The sequence below is a fragment of the Thamnophis elegans genome, chromosome 3 (genome assembly GCF_009769535.1).
Source record: "Thamnophis elegans isolate rThaEle1 chromosome 3, rThaEle1.pri, whole genome shotgun sequence".
Taxonomy (NCBI): domain Eukaryota; kingdom Metazoa; phylum Chordata; class Lepidosauria; order Squamata; family Colubridae; genus Thamnophis; species Thamnophis elegans.
The window spans coordinates 41,654,316-41,677,203 of record NC_045543.1 but is presented as its reverse complement, the minus strand read 5'-3'; the positions used below and the strand labels follow the sequence as shown (position 1 = coordinate 41,677,203).

General features: G+C 39.9%; 1 protein-coding gene across 2 annotated transcripts in view; it reads left to right on the top strand.

Annotated features, from left to right (window-relative positions):
• Positions 1-19,719: 19,719 nt before the first annotated feature.
• Positions 19,720-22,888, top strand: part of LOC116506394 (T-cell surface glycoprotein CD4-like) — a 36,482-nt gene continuing 33,313 nt past the window's right edge. For both annotated transcript variants that reach the window (XM_032214122.1, XM_032214121.1), the window contains exon 1: positions 19,720-19,792. The gene's annotated coding sequence lies outside the window, so the exon portion shown is untranslated. The remainder of the gene's footprint in view (positions 19,793-22,888) is intronic.

Below are 22,888 nucleotides of genomic sequence, written 5' to 3'. Positions count from 1 at the left end.
GAGTTTACTTAAATATGATCTTGAGAGAGACAAATGGATTTCATGACATTGAGCAAATTTCTGTTCTTCTCTCTGATTTAACCTCTGCATTGTGCCAACTGTTATTTCTGATTCACAAGAGTATCTTCTCTCCGTTTGCAAGAAAAAAGTGATAGTAGAGCTATCTTGAAAGTCTGTAAATGCTGTTATTTGAAAACAAGACTCACAAAAAAGTCTTTTAAGTGAAAAACCATTGAAAGAAAACCGGTCTTCTTAAACCCAATGGTAATTTATCTCCACCATAATAAGATACTAACTCTTCTCTGATCCTCAAATGTTCAGGGTAAATTTAACATTGCACAATTGTTTCACAAAATTGATTTTAGAATTGCTTTATGTGGACCCTGTTTTCCTATTTTAAAGCTGACCCTTCTAATTTGCAGGATCCATCAGTTTAATCATAGAGTCTGCCTGATTCCAAAGCTGTTCTTATTAGAGAGCTGAGTTAATAGGGTTGATGGAGTTGATAAGGTTCTCTGAACCTCCATTTCACTTTTGAGTTGATTTTGTTCTCTTTCTTTTATTCAGTCTTTCCTTGTTGATTTCACTCAAGATTTTACTTTCTGCATCATATTTTTTTCTAAACCAGTTTTGATAACTTCAATATTCCTGGGTTTTTTTTTTGTATCCTGATTGTTTGAATACTTATGAATAAACCAATCCAAAAGTTATCTCCTCTACTTTGTCATAAACCATATCTGTTTAAAACCTTTCTGACAACCTATTGTAAAGCACAGTAAGTTATAAAATCAGTAGCTACTTTATGCTCCCTTGGAGGTTCTTCTGGTTGGCTCTCAGGCTCATTTATCTGTTCTGTAGTTGTTAAAGCTAAAGGTAAAGGTTCTCCTCGCATAAATGTGCTAGTCGTTCCAGACTCTATGGGGCAGTGCTCATCTCTGTTTCAAAGCTGAAGAGCCAGCGCTGTCTGAAGATATCTCCGTGTCATGTAGCCGGCATGACTAAGAACCGAAGATGAACAAAACACTATTACCTTCCCACCAAAGGTGGTTCCTATTTTTCTACTTACATTTTTACGTGCTTTCGAACTGCTAGGTTGGCAGAAGCTGGGACAAGTAATGGGCACTCACTCTGTTATGCAGCACTAGGCATTCGAACTGCCAAACTGCCAACTTTTCTGATCAACAAGCTCAGCATCTTAGCCACTGAGCCACCACATCCCTCTTATAGTTGTTACTGTGATTATTTCCTTTTCCTGGAATCTAAATCCAACTTGTTATTCTAATAAGGCTAACTCCCCTCTTGCTCAATGATATCAAATTTAAATCATTTTGAGTTCTTATACGGAGGCTTTAGATGTCAGCAAGTTGTCAATTTAGATGTCAGCAAGTTGCCAATTTTCAGTTGTTTTGGCAGTCAGTCCCATGACTGTCTAGAGCTTATCCTACTTCATTTGTTAGAAGCCTTGCAGATCCTTCCTCGAGTTACCCTTTTTTGTTAGAGTGCTACAACATTTTTATTTGCCATCTGTGTGACTGTCTGTGGCTTTTCTCTCAGGTGCGAGGATCTGAAAAAAATAGGTGATATAGACAAAAGAATTTCCCCATTAAAATAATTAGAATGCATTTCAGAGTCATGCTCCTTCAGAACTTTCTCTTCAGGGAGTATTCTTATTAATAGATCACGGAAATGAAAATTAAACATAAAATACAACCAGTATGCAAATAACAACAATGCAACAATCAGTGAAAACACCTGGATTTGTGGAACAGTGTGAATAAAAAAGCCAAATTTCTTAACGAATAATATATAGCTCTAAAGAAAGAAAAATGCCTACCAAATTATTTCTTCAGAAAGTCATGCTACTTTTGGAAGGGAAGAGAAATAAAGAAAAAGAAATCAGATTGCTTAACTTTTGCCTAGGTTTTGGGAGAGAAGATGGGGAAAAGAAGACTAGAAAAGAATTAAAAGCAACTTTAGCTGAGGAGAACTTATTCAAAGTAAGAGCTATTCAGATTGTAATAAAATATTAAAAAGACACAAGGTGTGTTTGCAAACAAAACTAACCAAGTCTGCTATTGCTGGAGGTAAATTATTACACCAGTTAATCAATGGTAGATGACATTCTGGAATACTACACTGGTCAATGGGAGGTGTCCATCTTTGAAAAAGGTCCAGCTTATTGTTTTTGTTTTTTTTAAAAAAATGCTGGCAGAATAGTAGAGGTTGTCTTACCTACTCTTTTCAAGTTTCATCCCTATCCCTATCATCCCTATCCCTATCTTCCTCCTGCCTTCATTTCACTACTCTATATTAAGAGAACAGTGAGATTCCTTCAGCATCCCTTGTTTTATAGGGGAATTCCTAGAACTTTTTCTCTATGTCAATCAAAGAAAGAGATAATTCTCTCTGACACAACAGCCCTGGGGGTGTCTTGCATACCGTATTAATCTTTCCTTCCCTCTTGATTCAGTTATCTTATATGAGTACAGTAATAGAGAAGATTCATGGATTAGTCACAGAGAAGATATAGAAGTTATTGTAAAGGGATACCTGTCCTTTTCTGCTAAACTGCCGAGGTGGCGCAGTGATTAAATGCAGCACTGTAGGCTACTTCAGCTGACTGCAGTTCTGCAGTTCGGCTGTTCAAGTCTCACCGGCTCAGGATTGATTCAGCCTTCCATCCTTCCGAGGTGGGTAAAATGAGGACCCGGATTGTTGTTGGGGGCAATATGCTGACTCTGTAAACTGTTTAGAGAATGTTGAATGTTGAATGTTGATTTTATTTATATGCCGCCCTTTTCCCCCGAAGGGGACTCACGGCAGCTCACAACTCAACCAGGGAAGGGGGATACAAACAAGAATTTAAAACGACATAAAAACAATACATGATTAAAACACAACAGTCATACCAATTCGAGACGGGGGCAACAATTCTTTAGCCCCAGGCCTGTCGGAACAGCCAGGTTTTAAGGGCTTTGTGGAAGGCCTGGAGGGTGGTGAGGGTTCGAATCTCTACGGGGAGTTCGTTCCAGAGGGTCGGAGCAGCCACAGAGAAGGCTCTCCTCCGGGTAGTCGCCAGTCGACACTGGCCGGCGGATGGAATTCAGAGGAGGCCTAATCTGTGGGATCTAATCGGTCTAGTGGAGGTAATTGGCAGCAGGCGGTCTCTCAAGGGCTGAAAGCCCTATGAAGCGGTATATAAGTCTAACTGCTATTGCTATTGGTATTGCTATTGCTAAACTGGGTGCAGTAGCAGTTGGATTAATATCTTTTGCAGAAGGAAAGAAAGAAAGGGATTTACTCAGTTGGGCACCAGGTACTATACAAGAATCTTTTCTGAGTTGAAAGGATCCTTCCTATCTTGGAATTAATGAACGGTTTTTTAAATTATCTGCTCCTCACCAGACTTACTAATTTGAATAAAATAAAAGGAATCCGTCACTCCTGGATGGCTACTGGATTTGGGAACATATTTTAATGCATCAGACAAAAAGAAAAAAAAGTGAGAAATTGCTTTTCTTCTTTTTATATAGAATGAAGAGGGAGGAGACTTTTCTACTGTATTTAATGTATTGTGGAAAGTTATCACCCAGCTCTCTCCCAGGAAAATGAAATATCCTAGGAAATATTGAAATGGCAGAATATTATATTTTCCTGGATGTGAAAAGGAAGAAACATGTTTTAAAGAGACAATAGCTCCGTGCAGCTTCCTGCCCCCACCCACTTTGTCAATGGGCCATTAAGAAGGCCAAGCCAGTTCCTTTACACAATAAAGAGTTCTCCCCTTCAGCTCCAGGGGGATGGGATTAAGGCATGATAATATTGGCACTTTACCCAACTCGCCACATGGCATCTGAGAGCTCAACCAAACCTGGATTCAAAACGCAGCCTACAGAGTTGCCCCTGCATGGCCTCATGGGAATCTGACAACCAATCAGAATACAAGATCAAGATCAAAGGCCAGAGAAGGCATAAAACCAGGGACTCAGCATCTCAGTCCTTCCTTCTCTTTTCTCCACCAACATTGAAGCATCTGATCACCTTTTCTGTTCAGGACTCAAGCCATGTGGTCCTGTCCACCAATAAACCATCTTTCCAAGCAGCCTCCATGTCTCCAGTGTCTTTTTCCCCACTTGGAGCCGAACCCAGAAGGACATTTCTTTCAACAGTACTTACTGAAAAAAGGACTGGGAGTGTCGTCATAAAGTCTTCCAATACTTAAGGGGCTGCCATAAAGAAGAGGGAATCAGCCAAAGCACCTGAAGGCAGGACAAGAAGCAATGAATGGAAACTAATCAAAGAGAGAAGCAACCTATGGTAGTACTAATTATACATTCCCTGAACAATTAATTAGTGGAATGATTTGCCTTCAAGGCAAAGTGTGAGCGCTCTATCACTGGAGGTTTTTAAGAAGAGATTGGATAAGCATTTGTCTGACATGTATAGTTCTTCTGCTTGAGCAGGGAGTTGGACTAAAAGATACACACAGTTTAATAGCTGTTTTAACTATAACTCACTTTGACCAAAAATAAGCCAATTAAGTTTTCCAATACTGTTTCCCAATACTATAAAATGATTATAGAAATTTGGAATTCTTTTGAACTACTGTTTTTTTTAAGGCGTCTTTCAAATATTTTGTATATTATGAGAGATACACTGTACAGAGAGATAAAAGTGAAAAAAAGTTCCCATTTTCTGGCTTAAAAGATTAATATAATTTTGATGGCTACTGGGCTTTATCTTTAGGTCTGCAATTATACAATTATTGAAGGGAGAAATTGAAGTATTAAAAGAAAACAGTAGCTCTTAGCAAACACATCTGGAAACATGTTTAGTATAAGTATAGTATCTTTCTATTTTAAATCAGGAATGTCTAAGGCATTTCCCCATTGCCATAATTTTCATTTCCCAAAGAAAGACCAACTGCCAGGTGCTGAAAGAAGGAAATTAAAACAAAATTGTCAATAGTTTTGCTCCTTCTGGAATATTGAAAGGGACTTGCAAAGTCCTCAGTACTGTGGCCAGTATTTTCCTTACAGGTCCTGAAGCTCAAAAGCCAGGAGGAAGGATGAGGCATAAGTTTCCTTCAACGTTTTAACAATCTTAATTGCAATGGCAAAACTGTATTAGACTTAAGCCAGAGATAAATTAGCACAATTCCTATTCTCCACAAGCCCTATTGTAACTAGTCTCTTTGGAAAGGAATGGAGCTTCTCCTTTCAAGCTAAGGGTCCCCTCCCCCGCACTAATAGCAAAATATATGTGAGCTTCATGCTTTACTGTACTTGTTGAAAGCTAGTTCTCAGTACTGAAGCTAGCTAACTACATACTGAAGCTGTTTCTACAGCAGAAAGAAAACACCTTTAATTCTGGCAGAAAGTGTATACTAAGTATGGATGGAATGTAGTTTTGGTGCTTAATCCTGCCCTTAATGTCAGCAACTTTGTTGTTTCGATTGCATTGCTACCTATGGGATCTTCAGTGAGGAAAATAACTCTAAATTGAATGACTAAATAAACCCGACACTATTCTCAGACTTGGCTGGATCAAGTTTGAACTGTTGTGTTTTACGAACTGCTACTGGGTACAACTGCTTTGTACAACCAGCCATTCACACTCCCCATCTTCATGTATTATACCTGACTTCTATTTGATCCCTCAAGAGTTGTTCTAACCCTGTCTTTTTCACTACAGATCTTGTCCCAGCAGAATCAATCATCTGAAAGTCATTTGCAAAGCTTTATATTCTATTTCTAGCCCACACGCAAGTCCCTTGATGCCAGCTGAGGCTCAGTCAACAAACTGCCACAAATGTCAGGTGTTGCAGCTGCAACTGGAGAGTATTTGGCCTTTGAAGCTGGTTACAACGGCAGAAGTGTGTTGATTGGGCAGTTTGGCTTTTCTTAAACTACTCTGAATTACACCTACGTAAATTATTATTAGGGCCAGCTTGAGGTAGCTTTACAGTAGGGGTATCAAACTGGCATCCCGTGGGCCAGATGTGTCATGCACAGGCCACACCCACCCCGGCTCCACAAATGCAAAAAATGTCACAATACATCACTTGACACAATCAAGTTTGACACCCATACTTTTACAGGATAAAACTCTGGTTATTCATAGTAAAATCTAGTAGATAACAAGAGATATGGAAACGTAGAGTTACCACATAATTGGATAGGGAAAGGAAGACATGGAGAATTAGAAAGGAGAACAAATGGGTTAAGAGAGAGAGAGAAAACACTGTTTAACTTTCTTATCATTCATGACAAAAGTCACATTGAAAAATTCTAAAAAATGTACTTAGGCTTATATGTATATGTAATTACTTTTTCCAACATCATAAAAAATGTATTTTTCAGGAAAAATGTTTTTTAAGTTGCAATATTCTTCCAATAAATCTTTATTTTCAAGAACATAGGACTACTGTACACACTTTCCAAATTTCACTATAGAAATGTATGACATGAACATCATGAAATCTAGAGATTCCAGTGATGCTAGATTTGAATGGGCTGGTTTGAGACTGATTTCTGGAATCAGGAAATAAACAACAAAAATCTAGGTGTTGAGTCTGTTGACAGATAAGGAAAACAAAGAAGCAGACTATTTACAATAGACAAAAGTTTGAATGATTACTATTGTGAAAACAGTCTCCAATTAACAAAAAAGCAAGATATTAAAGTCAGAAAATATTTAATTTTAAGGCTATGCCCACCAGATAGGGGACACGAGAATAAAAAGGAGGACATGTTTTGCTGTATATTTGGTAAGGAAGCCGGACCTTCTGGCCTTCATTTCTATGGCATGAACACTTAATTGGATGGGGAAGGAGACTATCTTTGTGTGGAGTGGCATTAATAATCACTATGAAACAACAGGAAGGCATGTGTTGAGCTCCAGCTAGCGTGCCACGGTCCATGTTAGTCCGCCTAATAATGTCAGGAATTTGGTGCTTTTTTGAAGGGTCTAGCCGAAATCTTGAATATAGAGAAGACGGGTTATAATTCAGTAGTTTTTTTTCTTTTCTCTAGTTTTTTCTTTTCTTTCTTTTTTCGTTTCTGCTATAATTTTGCACCAGTGAGGCTAAACCCAATTTCATTGGATTTATTTTGTACAATGACAATAAAGACTATACTATACAAATGGAACAGCTTTAAAAAGAAACAACTCACACATCTAGAAATGGAGCATGGGATAATAGCCACACGGAACTTACGAAGTTATAGATCATAATATGTAAAATGAAAACTACTGCATAATGACTTAGATATCGATTGCGTTGTGTGAATTCCATTTCTACCTGCACTTTTTAACTCTTTCCTTGGAATAGGACGAAAGGAGAAAGAGCTTACTCAGAAAAATGAACTCCCTCTTAACTAGGAAATGCCTGGAGTTCTGTTTCAAATGACATGTTGGGCTCACGGTTGAAGTTTTTAAACATATTTTGTGAATATGGGTACGCTTTTAATACTAGGTGAGACCTCTTGTGACATGCAATTAAAAATGGTGGAGAAAATCTCACCTATATGAAGTAATTTCTCCACAATGCTATACAATGAAAAGCATAAATTGAAGCAGCGTTGGTCTAAAAAGCAATTTTCCTTAGCACATTTTTATTCTGGAATACAAGAAGCATTTAAGATCCCGGAGTTGGTCATCTGGAACTGACCCAAACAAATCCTGTTGATTATATCTCTTCAGAGCTTCCCCTGAAATAATTTTGCTTGACCATTAGGTGAATTATTTTTAAGAGATGTCTTTTTTTACTTTTGTAGACCTTGGACAAAAGATCTTTTGTAACCAAGTTATTAGTTCTAAGAAGAAATATTATCCCCAATACTGCAAATATTATCCAAATGCCACCTGCTCAGCTGAAATGAGTCATAGATATGGAGAGGGGGAGAACTTGAAAAGCCCAGTTTAGTAAATATTCAAGCCTTCAATCTTTCTGGTAGGAATGAAAGGCCAGCTAAAATCACCTCTTCTGAGTTTAGTGCAAGATTTAGTGGGGCAGAATCAGACATACCGTATTTTTTGGAGTATAAGATGCACCAAGGTTTTGAAGAGGCAAATTAAAAAAAAGTAGATAGGTAGATAGAGGGATAGAGAATGAGAGAAAGAGAAGAGAAATACAGTAGGTAGGTAGGGAGAGAGAGTGGTTAGGTAGGTAGGTAGGTAGGTAGATAAAGGGATAGAGAGAGAGAGAAATAGAGAGAGATAGAGAAATAGAAAAATACAGTAGGTAGGGAGGGAGAGAGAAAGAGGGTGTGGGTAGGTAGGTAGAGGGATAGAGAGAGAGAAATAGAAAAAGAGAGAGAGAGAAATACAGTAGATAGGTAGGGAGAGAAAGACAGAGAGGGTAGGTAGGTGGATAGAGGGAGAGAGAGAGAAATACGGTAGGTAGGTAGGTAGGTAGGTAGGTAGGTAGGTAGAGAGATAGAGAGAGAGAGAAATACAGTATGTAGGTAGGGAGAGTGAGTGAGTAGGTAGGTAGGTAAGTAGGTAGAGGGAGGGAGAGAGAGAGAAATACAATAGGTAGGTAGGGAGAGAGAGAGTAGGTAGGTAGAGAGAGAGAGAAAAATACAGTAGGTAGGTAGAGAGAGAGAGTAGGTAGGTAGGTAGGTAGATAGAGGGAGAGAGAGAAATACGGTAGGTAGGTAGGTAGGTAGGTAGGGAGAGTGAGAGTGAGAGTGAGAGAGAGTAGGTAGGTAGGTAGATAGATAGAGGGAGAGAGAGAGAAATACAGTAGGTAGGTAGGTAGGGAAAGAGAGAATAGGTAGGTAGGTATGTAGGTATATAGAGGGAGAGGGACAGAGAGAGAGAGAAATACAGTAGGTAAGTAGGGAGAGAGAGAGTTGGTAGGTAGGTAGATAGGTAGAGGGAGAGAGAGAGAAATATAGTAGATAGATAGGGTGAGGGAGTAGGTAAGTAGATAGAGGGAGAGAGAGAAATACAATAGGTAGGTAGGGAGAGAGAGGGTAGGTAGGTAGGTAGGTAGGTAGGTAGGTAGATAGAGGGAGAGAGAGAGAAATACAGTAGATAGGTAGGGAGAGAGAGAGAGAGTAGGTATGTAGGTAGGTAGATAGAGGGAGAGAGAGAGAAATACAGTAGGTAGGTAGGAAGAGAGAGAGTAGGTAGGTAGGGAGCTAGAGGGAGAGAGAGAAATACTGTAGGTATTGAGGGAGGGAGAGAGAGAAATACAGTAGATAGGTAGAGAGAGAGAGAGTAGGTATGTAGGTAGGTGGGTAGAGGGAGAGAAAAAGAAATACAGTAGGTAGGTAGGGAGAGAGAGAGTAGGTAGGTAGGGAGAAAGAGGAAGAGAGAGAGAAATACTGTAGGTATTGAGGGAGGGAGGGAGGGAGGGAGGGAGAGAGAAATAAAGTAGATAGGTAGGGAGAGAGAGAAAGTAGGTAGGTAGATAGGTAGGTAGCAGGGGTGGGTTCCTGCCAGTCCACAAATCTACAGTGTCGTTTAGAACCGGTTCCAGCTCCCTCCCTCCCCCGCCCATCCGCACATCATCAAGATGAAGAGCGAGAGGAGGAATTCTGGGAGTTGAAGTCTACAAGTCTTAAACCTGTCAAGTTTGAACACCCCTGGGTTTTTTTTCTAAAGGGTTAGAGGTGCAAGGGTCTTGTAACCTGACAGCTTTAAGACTTGCATGATTCAAATGCCAGAGTTTCTGAGCCAACATTTTGGTTGCTAAGCAAGAGTGTTGTTAAGTGAGTTTCATCACATTTTAAAAGTTGGCCATGCCCACCCAGTCACATGGCCGGCAAGCCACTCCCACCTGGTCACATGGCCAGCAAGCCACTCCCATAAAGCAGGTCACACCTACAGAAGAGGTTTTAAAAAAATTTGAAACCCCCCACTGCTGTATCCATACTTCATCACACCTTTATCCTGACACCTTTCAAGTTTTCTAATATCTGTTAAGCTTTGTCACCATTATTTTGGTGTCTGAGAGTGCAGCCAATAGAAAGATACGGATTAGCAATGCAGACAGCAAATCTCAGAAATCTCTAGTTTTCTACCATGTCAAAACAACATATAAGCTCTTTAACTTGACAGGTGGGGAACAATCTCTAACCCAACCAAATGTCATGAAAAATCAAGAAAAATAAAAAGAATCAGTCTTCTTTCTCTTCTCACAGAGATCACTCATCCAGGCAGCTACCTACCCTCTCTCTCTCCCTACCTACCTACTGTATTTCTCTCTCTCTATCTCCCTCTACCTACCTACCTACCTACCTACCTACCTACCTACCTACCTACCTACCTACCTATTCTCTCTCCCTCCCTCCCTTCCTACCTACTCTCCCAACCTCTCTCCCTCCCTACTGTATTTCTCTCTCTCTCCCTCACTCTACCTACCTACCTACCCTCTCTCTCTCCCTACCTACCTACTATATTTCTCTCTCTCCATCTCCCTCGACCTACCTACCTATCTACCTACCTACCCACCTACCTACTCTCTCTCTCTCACTCCCTACCTACCTATCTACTGTATTTCTCTCTCTCTCCCCCTCCCTCCCTTCCTACCTACTCTCCCAACCTCCCTCCCTACTGTATTTCTCTCTCTCTCCCTCTATCTATCTACCTACCTACCTACTCTCTCTCTCGCTCCCTACCTACCTATCTACTGTATTTCTCTCTCTCTCTCCCCCCCTCCCTCCCTTCCTACCTACTCTCCCAACCTCCCTCCCTCCCTACTGTATTTCTCTCTCTCCCTCTATCTACCTCCCTCCCTCCCTCCCTCCCTCCCTACTGTATTTCTCTCTCTCTCTCCCTCTACCTACCTACCTACCTACCAGAGGTGGGTTCCAGATTCTTTTACTGTCTGTTCGCTCAGGGATGTGCTTCAGGTGTGCGCGTGCTAGGCACACATGCACAGCAGTGAAAAAATTGTAGAAGCAAAAAAACAAGATAGAGCCGGTTCGGATGTGTGGGCAGCCGAGTTACTACCTACTTGGCCAAACTGGTCCAAACCGGTAGGAACCCACCTCTACTATGCATGTACCAGCAAGGGACTCTCTAGGACAGGGGTGTCAAATTCAACTTGTCATGTTGATGTCACATGACATATCGGAACTTTCCCCCCCTTTGCTAAATCAGACATGGGCGTGGCCAGCACATGATGCATCCGGCCCATGGGCGCGGAGTTTGACAATCCTGAACTAGGATGACTTCTGCTTTGGCAATCTGCCAAAGTGAAGCATCTATGATGTTAGCCCATACTGTTTTCAAGTAACTTATGACTATTGCAACACTTATGACTATTGCAGATCCTGTGGTCATGTGATTTAAATTTGGATGCTTGATGACTGATTCGCATTTATGACGATTGCATAGTCCTGGGGTCATATGACCTTCTGACAAGCAAAGTCAATGGGGTAACCAGATTCACTTAACAAATGTTGCATAAAATGGGGCAAAACTCACTTAACAAATTTCTCACTTAACAACATTAATTTTTGGCTCAATTGTAGTCGTAAGTTGAAGACTACCTGTATTTTATTGTTTGAGTTCATAGAAGCTATTTTCCCTCCCCTGATCATTATTTTTATGAAATTCTATAGCTAAAATTATTGTATTATATATTTGATGATATATTTTATAATATTGTATAATATTTATAAATTGTGTTTCTTTTATGCTTTTATTATTATAACTACCTGGAATCATTGGATTCTGGAAGATAGAAATGGGAAAAATAAATACTTTTTCTGAAAAAAAAATTTTTTTAAATAACCACTCTGGGCTTGTTTATCAGGAAGAGTTATATAAAAATAAATTAGTAATCATAATGACAGATTACTTAAGATTTAACATAATTTATAATAAATACATTTATTATACTTTAATTTAATTTTATAAATTACTAAATTCTTTATATCTAGAGAGAGACCATCCAGACAGAAAGCTATTATTTTTACTGCTGCCTTTGTTACATTTGTGTTGCATTTATGCTGATAAATAAATAAAGGAAGACTAGTATAGATCTATTTCAAGCTATTTAGCTCTCATCAGCTAGCCATACCCTTACTGGGATTTGAACATGTGCTGTATTTACATGGCTAATACAACTGCCTAATATGTAATACAGCACAGGTTCAAATCCCAGTAAGGATATGGCTAGCTGATGAGAGCTAAATAGCTTGAAATTGATCTATACTAGTCTCCCTTTATTTATTTATAAGCACAAATGCAATACATATATATATGTATTGCATTTGTGCAATACTGGCTTCCCTGGCTTCAGCTGATAAGGAGGAGACCTGTGGCTTAATGGCTAAGACGTTTGCCTAAGATGCAATACAACACAGGTTCGAATCCCAGTAAGGGTATGGCTAGCTGATGAGAGCTAAATTTCATTTATTTCATTTCATTTACTTTATTTGTATGCCGCCCTTTTCCCTGAGGGGACTCAGGGCGGCTCACAATTCAGGGGGAGGGAAGGACAAACAAGTTACAAACATGAAGACAATACATCATTAAAAAAGCACAACAGTCATACTATTCGAGTGGGGTTGGAGTCTTTAGCCCCAGGCCTGTCGGGACAGCCAGGATTTAAGGACTACGCGGAAGGTCTGGAGGGTGGTGAGGGTACGAATCTCCACAGGGAGTTCGTTCCAGAGGGTCGGAGCAGCCACCGAGAAGGCTCTCCTCCGGGTAGTTGCCAGTCGACATTGGCCGGCTGATGGAATTCGGAGGAGGCCTAATCTATGGGATCTTATTGGCTTGAAATAGATCTATACTAGTCTCCCTTTATTTATTTATCAGCACAAATACAACACTATATATATATATATATATATATATATATATATATATATATATATATATATATATATATATATATATATATATATATATATATATCAGCATATTTATCAGCATAAATATAACAAATGTAACAAAAAAGGCAACAGTAAAAAATATTGGGTTTCTGTCTGGATGGTTTCTTGTGACGAGCCTAATGACAGAGAGTGGAAGTGTGACCTTCCTCCCATACTTGGGCATACCAGGGGTTGTGACTTTAAGTATATATATATATATATATATATATATATATATATATATATATATATATATATATATATATATATATATATATACACACACACACACACACACACACACACACACACACACACACACACACACACACACATATATGTGCCTACCATATGTTCATGTAATTCCTGTTAATTTCCAAGATTAATTTTCTTTCACATTTATTGACTCTCAAAAACTCTATTGCTTTAGCCTACCTTATCCTGTCTCACGTTACCCCTAGGAGCAAGAGTAAGAAATAAGATATATACTGCATGTTGACTATCAGTTCAGATTTGCGGTATTCACTGTCTTCCCCACAGTACATGTCTATTTGACACTTCACCTATAAATCAAAGCTATGCCCCCAACTCCAGAGAGGGTTACAAGCAGCAAGGAAAGAGTGGGTGGCAGAGAGAGATGAAATCTCAGCAGTGTATAGGACTTGGTGGGTTTCCTCTGTGTTAACCTATGGCTGGATCTCATAGAAAGCAACCAACAAAATGTGGGTGAGAAACCACAAAGCCCCTCCTTATTCTTCTAAAGAAGAAGAAAAATCATTGAAATTCAACATCATTTTGAGATATCTTCATTTACAGGGGCATATTGAACTATTTGATTGGGCTATGAGCAGTGCCACTTAATGCAAGCCATAACAGGCTGAATATCTCCAATAGTTACCTTATCAGGGCTGGGGGGGAAATCAGAATTGTACTGGATGCTAGCAAAGCGTTAAGGATTTTCTGCATCACTTTATCATTCTCCACCAGTTGTCTGGAGTTTTGTAGCCCCGCTATATTAGCTCTATCTTTTGAAATTCTCTTGTCCTTCATGCATACAATATCCAGAGATCCTGAACCCTCTGAAACACAAATAATTAAGAAATCATTTCACAAACACTTGAGCATTCATAAACTTCCCAGTTCAGATCTGGGGCCCAGACTGTCAGTTTGTGAATGAAGATATTTTGATTCAAAGGCAAATTAAGAAGTGAACTCCAGATTGGAACTCTAAGGCAATCCCAGACCTCCTTTTTCAGCCACTACAGGTAGTCCTTGACTTGAATCAGTCAATTAGTGACTATTTGACAGTGATGTGCAGTGAGGTTTATAGCTGGTGAGGCACTGACACAGGGGTTTCAAATTTTAGTAGACTTGTGGACTTCAACTCCCAGAATTCCCCAGCCAGGCATGCTCAGTTCTGATTTAAAGCGACAGCATTTGTTTTTCTCCTTTGCGAAAAAGTTTGCCTTCATTCTTTTTCTTCTCCCTCCCCCTCCTTCCTCCCTCTCCCCTCTCTCAAACAGACACACGCACACAGAGAAGATGGATACCTCTCTCACTCACTCACTCTCAAACAAACACAAACACAGAAGTTGGATTGGATATATTTTCCAATGGCTTGAAAGCAGCTCCTGTGCCATATCCCCCTCCATTCCTCTGCTGCCTTTCGATCCGAGCCTTTGATTGCAGATGGGGCCACGTTGCCTTTTCAAACTTGTAATCAGTGATGCTGGACTTATATACTTTTATCCAGCTGTTTGTGTGTGTGTGTATGTGTGCGTGTTTGAAAAGGCAACATGGCTCTGCATGCAATCAAACTTTTTGAATTCCTCCCCCTTCCTCCGACCCACACACGTACCTTTTCCAGCTGTTTCAGAGAGGATTTCAACTCTGCTCTTGCCTGCCATCATGAAAAGAAAAAAAAAATGTAAAAGGAAAAAGGCATGAGCTGAGGTCAGGCTGAGCTAGTTGCTGCCAGAGCCTCCAAAAAGCCTCTAAAAAAACACCCTCTACAGGAGGCAGGAGAATGACGTGCCTCATCTATGTCAGGATTTTTTTGGCTTTTAATCCTTGCTTAGCTCTGCTCGAATGATCATAAAGTCAGACTAGATGAGGCACCTCATTCTCCTGCCGCCTCCTGTAGAGGGCACTTTTTAGAGGCTTTTTTAAACAGTTAAGCACTAAGCAGAGTCATCCATGGTGATTCTGGCAGCAACTAGCTCAGCCTGACCTCAGCTCTTGCCTTTTTCCTTTTACATTTTTTTTCTTTTCATGATGACAGGGGTGAGGCTCTGCCTCCCCTGCCTCCACTGACTGCACATCCCTGCTATTTGAAGTTACAATAACTGCTTTTCATGCTTATGACCATTGCCGCATCCATATGATCATGTGATCAAAATTTGGGCACTTGACATGAATTGATGACACTTTTTAAAAATCTGCAGCTAATTCAAATCAGATCTCAATTAGCTTCAGATAAAAAACATGCCCCACAAGTACAGTGGGAAGGGTCATCACTGGCAAAATGAAAGACATTTTGAGGATGTCTATTCCTTAGCTTGCATTTTCATTCTATGTGATCGAGGAATTTACATGCATAGCTTTTTCTGTGTTTTGGGTTTTGTTTTATTTTTTGCTTTTTCTGCCTGCCAAATCTTTTGTAATGAAAATAGCTAGTGAAATCAATTCATGTTTCAGTTTCTTTCTGTAAATTCTCAGACTGTCCAACTGGGTTTTATAGAGCCAAGGTGGCGCAGTGGTTAAATGCAGCACTGCAGGCTACTGCTAGATCAGCAGGTCAGCGGTTCAAATCTCACCGGCTCAGGGTTGACTCAGCCTTCCATCCTTCCGAGGTGGGTAAAATGAGGACCCAGATTGTTGGGGGCAATATGCTGACTCTCTGTAAACCGCTTAGAGAGGCCTGAAAGGCCTATGAAGCGGTATATAAGTCTACTGCTATTGCTATTACTGCTATTTTGTTGTCCTTCTTCCCTAGGATAAATCAATGACCTTTATCACGCCCATGTTCATTAGTTATTTAACAGGCCAATTTCATTTTTGTCAGTCTTCCTTTTTATTTCTAATTACACAATTAGGAGAAAATAAGATAAAAGAGGCAGCTTTAGGCATTAAAACTGGGAGAAGGATTTTGCAAATTACTAATTTTCAAATTAACAAGGAGAAAAATCAAGTCAACAAGTTTTCTTTTTACAATTCATGTAGTCTATGTATACTTGTAAACATTCCTGGAAGTGAGAATCTGACCTGAGCAATGATTAGAGAAGCTGATGTCACTGTAACAGAAATGAGTTTTATTTATATGAAGTGCATTATAGGGATGGGCAAAGCCCAGCACCTAGCTAGCCACATCCTGCCCAGAAAATGTCAAAGATAAAGAATACATATGTGCTTTATTTGTACATCTGGGAATTTCTTCCCTATACCCACAAAATTTTAATCTTAAACTGTCTACTGTTGACCTCGCTCCATTCCTAACAGGTCAGTAAGGGGATGCATAAGCACACCAATGTACCTACCATCCCTGTCCTAATATTCCTTTTTATTTGTATCCATTTCATGTATTCAAAATCATGTTTTTACTTATACATGTTATCTAATACATGCTTGATGATATAAGTAAGTAAGTAAATGATCTCCTTCCAATGTCTATAACAAAGAGTAACCAAAATAATGGAATTCTTAATTCTCTATCCACACCCTATTCCCCCCCCCCCACACCCTTGTGCTCACTCAATAGGTCATGAATTTTTGAAGCATCAGTGACACTAAATTCAAATTGTAACATAGACTGCATACCTTGAAATTGATAGGATTACGGAACATAGACAATCAAGTTATAATAAGTTCTAAGAGAAGCAAAATGAGAAATTGACTGGAGAAGGCAGTGCTTTTGAGGGAGATGCCATTAGTTCCTTTTTAAAAGGGGATAATGGCAGCTCTGCAGAGATGAGACTTTATTTTTTTAAAGGGTTTATTATTCAAATAAATACAAAATACACGGGAACTTGCAAAAACCTGCAAAAATATTTTTAAAATTAATTCCTTTTAATAGAGCTTGCTTTTTAAACCTGAAACTTTCTCCAGACTAACAACATATGTTAGTTACCACCTTTCCTAGAGAGAAAGCATTAACCCCTGGTCATTATTGTTGAATAAGAGATAGCGTAATGTAGATTTTTGTGATATCATTACACAAGTTATGTAATTTGGCATCATTTGCACCATTAGAGGTCATTTCTATGATTATATCATGCAAGTGACATAAATTGCAGTGAGAATTTGATCAGTGGTGAAGACTATCCAGACACAAAGTTTCACTCTAAGGGGAATGGAGTGAGACGGGATTGAAAAATGTATGTGATAAAAGAAAACAAGGTCAAGAATTAATGAGTGCTGAATGAATATGGGTTGAATGTGAAAGTGACAATTAGTATGAACGAAATACATTGCATTATTTAATCATATAGAACAGTGGTCCCCAACCTTTTTATCGCCGCGGACCAGTCAGCCTTTGATAATTTTACCGTGGCCCGCTGAGCGCGCGCAGGGGTGGGGGGGCGTTGTTCGCGACGACACATTGATTGTTTATATATCAGATTGTTTTGATTAAACTACCATATATAAAAGGAGATACTATCTTAAATAACAAAGTGGGCCCCCACCTCCAAAATATACTAAAAGAAAAAAGATTCCATGTGCTCAACTAATTTTTTTTTTAATCATCACTATATTATGGACTACAGACATATATATATATATATACATGCATATATACATGCCGTACGTATGTACGTACGTATATATATAATGTCCAAATAACAGGAAAAGCGCTTCAAGGACCAAAGTATATTCCTTTTTTGCAGCCTTAAAAGAACTCTCGTTTTTTGAGGCTCAGAACCAGGCATTCTCATGGGCTGCAAAAAGGAAACGCGACCTGGGAGCGCAGCCTCCAAGAGTCCATATCGCCAATAACTACGCATGGGGGAAAGGAAATGTGTTTTGTGAGGAAGAGAAAGAGCGCGCTTCACCGATGCCCGTTGGCGAAATTTTGGAAGAGACTTCAGGCACCGAGCCCCCACCCCTGGGTGCGGCAACTGGAGCGGGCGGGAGGCAGGGAAGTGGTGGGCAAGACCGCCGCTTTTCCACCGTGCGCTGCAATAGCTCAGGCGGCGCTCATACCCTCCCCTTTCCTGTGCTACCGTTAGACTCCTCTCAGCCCCGCACCCACGCCCGCGGAGGGCGCACGCGCGCCAAAATCGTGCACCCCCCATCTCCCCTCAAAAGACCCCCCCCCCGCCCTCGGCTGCCCAACGTTCTCTCTCTCTCTCTCTCTCTCTACCTCTCCCGCCGTTCCTTCTCACAAGCCAAGGCCGGGCGGGGAAGCGCCGTCTCCGTCCCGGGCGCGCCGCCCCTCCCTGGGCAACTCGGAGACGACTGAGCCGCTTTTTCTCCAACCGCGCCGCGCGACCCTTACCAATGCCGGGCGCCACATAGACGAAGTAGAGCAGTGTTTCTCAACCTTGGCGACTTTAAATCCTGTGGACTTCAACTCCCAGAATTCCCCAGACAGCTATGCTATCTGGGGAATTCTGGGAGTTGAAGTCCACAGGACTTAAAGTTGCCAAGGTTGAGAAACACTGAAGTAGAGGAATGAGGAGGACAGCGAGAAAAAGAAGAGAGCGGCCAGCAACGACCGCCGGGGAAGCCGCCAGGGCCTCCAAGGGCTCCGCTTCCAGCGCATGGTCCGCCCCCTCCTCGCCTCGCTTCCAGGCGAGCCGACTGAGGCGAGAAAGGAGAAAGAGGCGGAGGCGTTCACTGAGGGGACGGCTGACTCGGGGAGGGGGTGGAGGTGGTGTAGTAGCGGGGGATTCTTCCTCCTCGCCTCACTTGCTCCTGTGCTTCCGCGCAGCTCCCCCCCTCCGGCGACGGCGCTGCATGAGTGAAGAGTCGGCCGTTGCTGTGCGGCCCGGTGCCAGGTACTCCACGGCCCGGCACCGGTCCGCGGACCGGGGGTTGGGGACCACTGATATAGAATGTAGGAACGAGGGTCAAATTGCGAAATAAATACATGAAGGAAGAATGAATGGGCTGGGAGTGGAAGAAGACTGAGAAAATCGTTGTTGGATGAAACTGATCAGATCCTCAAAAAGAGAGCAGTGAAAACTTTCAAGAATAAAGGATAATGAAGTGGTGTACAGATATGGCAGAAGCAAAGATGATTTACAAATATGGAAAGGTTCAGAAAGTACAACAAGGATGTTGGTGTAATCTAACCCAAATTTGATTTCCCTCTTTTTCTTCATACTGCCTGCCTTTTGTCTATGGAGATTCTCAGTCATCCAGATCATGGTTGTCCCAAAGGTGCTTTTTCAAGAGACAACCGGACTTTCTGGTTTTTCTTTGAAGACATTTTGCTTCTCATCCAAGAAGCTTCTTCAGCTGAAGAAGCTTCTTGGATGAGAAGAGAAACATCTTCAAAGAAAAACCAGAAAGTCCAATTGCCTCTTGAAAAAGTACTTTTGGGACTGTCTGCCTTTTCTTTCTTTCTTTCTTTCTTTCTTTCTTTCTTCTTCTTTCTTTTCTTTCTTTCTTTCTTTCTTTCTTTTCTTTCTTTTCTTTCTTTCTTTCTTCTTTTCCCTCTCCCCTCCCTCCCTCCCCCCCCTTTCTCTTCAATTTCCATTAAGTTGCTTATACTGAAAGGGGAATAGTGTGCCTGATATGTATCTATGTGAGGTAAGGAGGGAGGAAAAACAAGAAATGTCAAGTTCTCTCCTTGAATACATTATTTTGCTTGTAAGAGGAAGGTGGTTTTTTTGTTTGGTTTTGTTTTCTCTGCTTCTTCCCTCAGTTCTTGTTGTCTGTAGGTTAGATGACATCTGCAAAAGATTCATGCAAAAGGAAAGAACAGAGAAGTAACAGAGAGACGGAGCAAGGTAAGGGCAAAGTTTTACTCTTTAGAAACATACACTAATTCATTTACTTGTTTTTTTAAAATACATATTTATGTTTCCACCCCAAACAGTTTTCTCTTAGGCCTGCTAACAAATATTTTAAACCCATATCTTTAAAATGCCCTAAAAATATGATGTGCTCTCTGACATTTTGTGCAGCTCCACTTTATCCTCAGATTAGTGTGAATCCATCCTCAACCTCCTATTTGCTTATAAAAGATCAATATTTTTTTTCTCTTTTAAAAGTAGGCCACACTTTGTAACCGACGTTGCTGGACTATATTAGTATTATTTTTTTTATGTTGTTTTCTCTCTTTTTACTAGAATTTGGGGGCCTATTTTTCACCTTTCTTAGTTCAGAGTATTACTGTATACGAACTCTTATTTCTGTGACCCAGTTTCCTATAGTGCTTGGAAACAGAGGGAGAGAGAAATTGGAATTCTCTTATTTATGTATCGGAAGTATTTTTTCTTCATCATCTTTTCTTTTACAAAAGCATCCCAGAGTTAAGCATAAAACGTCCCTTTCCTAACGTTTACTTTCCAAGAGGCAAAAGACAGAAACAGAAGGTTTGGAAACAGAAAAAGATATAGTAATAGTTGCTTATGGAGTTGTCCAGATCAACAGAAATGTCCGTATTAACTCTCAGAGTTACTTCTCTACCTATTCATTTATTGGCATGCCTTTTTTAAAATTACTGATCTCATTCTCTCTCTCTTCCCCCCCACCCCAATTATTTGGCTTCTCTTTTGTTTTCCTTTTTATCTCTTAAGCCTTGTCTGATTCTTTACCATTCCACTCAAGGGCACAGTAGCTTTTCCAAAATGGCTTTCGGAATAGAGATTATAGAGATTACCATGTGGCGTTGGTAATGGCAGCTCACAGAACCATATTTTGCTTCTTCTATCTTCTATTCAAGATGATTGGACTTACCCCTGCCCTGTCTTCAAGCACTCATCTGGAAAACTAAATAATTTGGACACTTAAAAAAAAACAAGAATAATCCTTCCGATAGACAAATGGAGGCTGGGAACATAGAGTTTAGGGTGAAATATGCTTCTCCTACCCCTTTCCCCCAAACTCCGTGGTATCTAATATAGATAGATATAATATAATAATATATAAAAATAATAATATAGATATAAGTCATTTTAGTCTGTCTTGTCCTTTACTCCATCTCTGAAAAATGAGACTAATATTTATCCAAGTTTACATTGATTTATTGATCAAACAGAGCCCTTGTTCCCCCTCACCTCATGCATCTTTCTTTCATTCAGGAGAGAAGATTTCCGCAATAGTATATTTCAAACTCTGGATTATCCTTTTATGTAGAATCTACCTTTGGAAAACCAGAGAGATTCTTTTATTAGAGAATTCTTGAATAACTAGGAAGATTTTCCATGTAGAGTCTACTGAAATGAGAAGGAACTGGGCAAGAGCATATAACTTTTCACTTAGCTCGTAATTTGAAGAGGTTTCAGCAGAAGTATGTATTGATGACTTGTTTATATAAATTGTAATAGTCCAGTACCCTCAGTTGCCAGAGGCAGCCAATTTTATAAATAAATAATACAAAAAGCATATTAAATCTGAAAGTAATTCAAAATTCTATTTTGATTTTTTTAATGGGTCCTTGTCCAATAGCAGTTGCAGACCATCAAAGTGTCAATCAAGAGCTTTGTTGATAGATTTTCCATCAGACCTCTTCCTGATAAAATTAGGTGTGGAGGGAGTGGGGGATGTAGATCTTACATTTAGCCCATTCAGGAAAATGCACAAGTTGGGAGATTACTGGAATACATGTAGAAAAAAATGTAACTTCTGGTTATCAAAATTATTCCGTGGCAGTACAAGAGACCTATAAACTTTGTACAAGTAATCTTTGACTTACCACAGTTGGTTTAGTGACCGTTCAAAGTTATACAGAAAAAAGTAACTTACGACTGTTTTTCATATTTACGACTATTGCAGCCTCCCTGAATTTCTGATCAAAATTCAGATGCTTGGCAACTGACTCATATTTATAATGGTTGCAGTGTGCCGGGGCCATGTGGTCACCTTTTGTGACCTTCTGACAAAGCAACGTCAATAGGGTAACTAGATTCATTTAAAAAGTAACTGCTGTGATTCACTTAACAACTGTGCAAGAAGATCTCACTTAGTAACAGAAATTTTGGGCTCAATTGTGGCTGCAAGTCAAAGACTACCTGTATTTTATTCACAATTGTTGCTTCCTTTCAATACTCTTTGACCTTTCTTATATGTGTTTGTCCGTATTATTTAAAGCTTTTATACAATAAAAAGCAAACAAACAAATATAAAAGGAAAGTAGAGAATGATAAAAGCACAAAAAATGTGCTAGAAGCCCTGCAGATAAAGAAAGAAAAAGAAAAGAAAAAGTTAAGGAAGTGGCTTCTTACAGGTAGCCTTATGGTTATATCTATTCATTCAGCAACCATTCAAAATTATGGCGGTGCTGAATAAGAGGGACTTACGACTGGTCTGCAAAGTTGTGGCCCTCACACCTTCCACTTTTTCTCCTCCTGCAACAATACCCACTGACTGACAAATGGCCTTTGCTGGCTCTCCCAGCCCCACTCCCATTTTCCCCCAACTCACACACGTTATCATAACTATTTGCACAGCAGTTGCAAACAAAATGTTACCATTTCTGCCTCTTTAGAATTGCCTTATATAGTTCCTTTCTATCCTTTTTCATCTGCAAATCTAGAGATTACTAGCTCACTTTTGTGTCTCAGCAAACAGTCCATAAAAAGTTTCCAACCTTTTATTGCTTTGTTCCTAATCAAACAATCTGACAATTTCTGCAAGCTCTGTCATCCTCACATGTAACTGTTCCATTGTGGATCTGGGAGTGTTTTTCCATCTTAGTGCATATGGGAACTTGGCTGCAATTACCATGTATAAAACTAATCATCCACAAGTCCTTTCTAATTGTGACTCCATAAATCCTAATTAAAAAAATCTGGTTTTATCAGAATATTAATTTTTAAAATTAGTTTCATTATCAACTAATGCATTCTTCAATCTTCTAAGGTCTGATAGAGCTTAGCCAA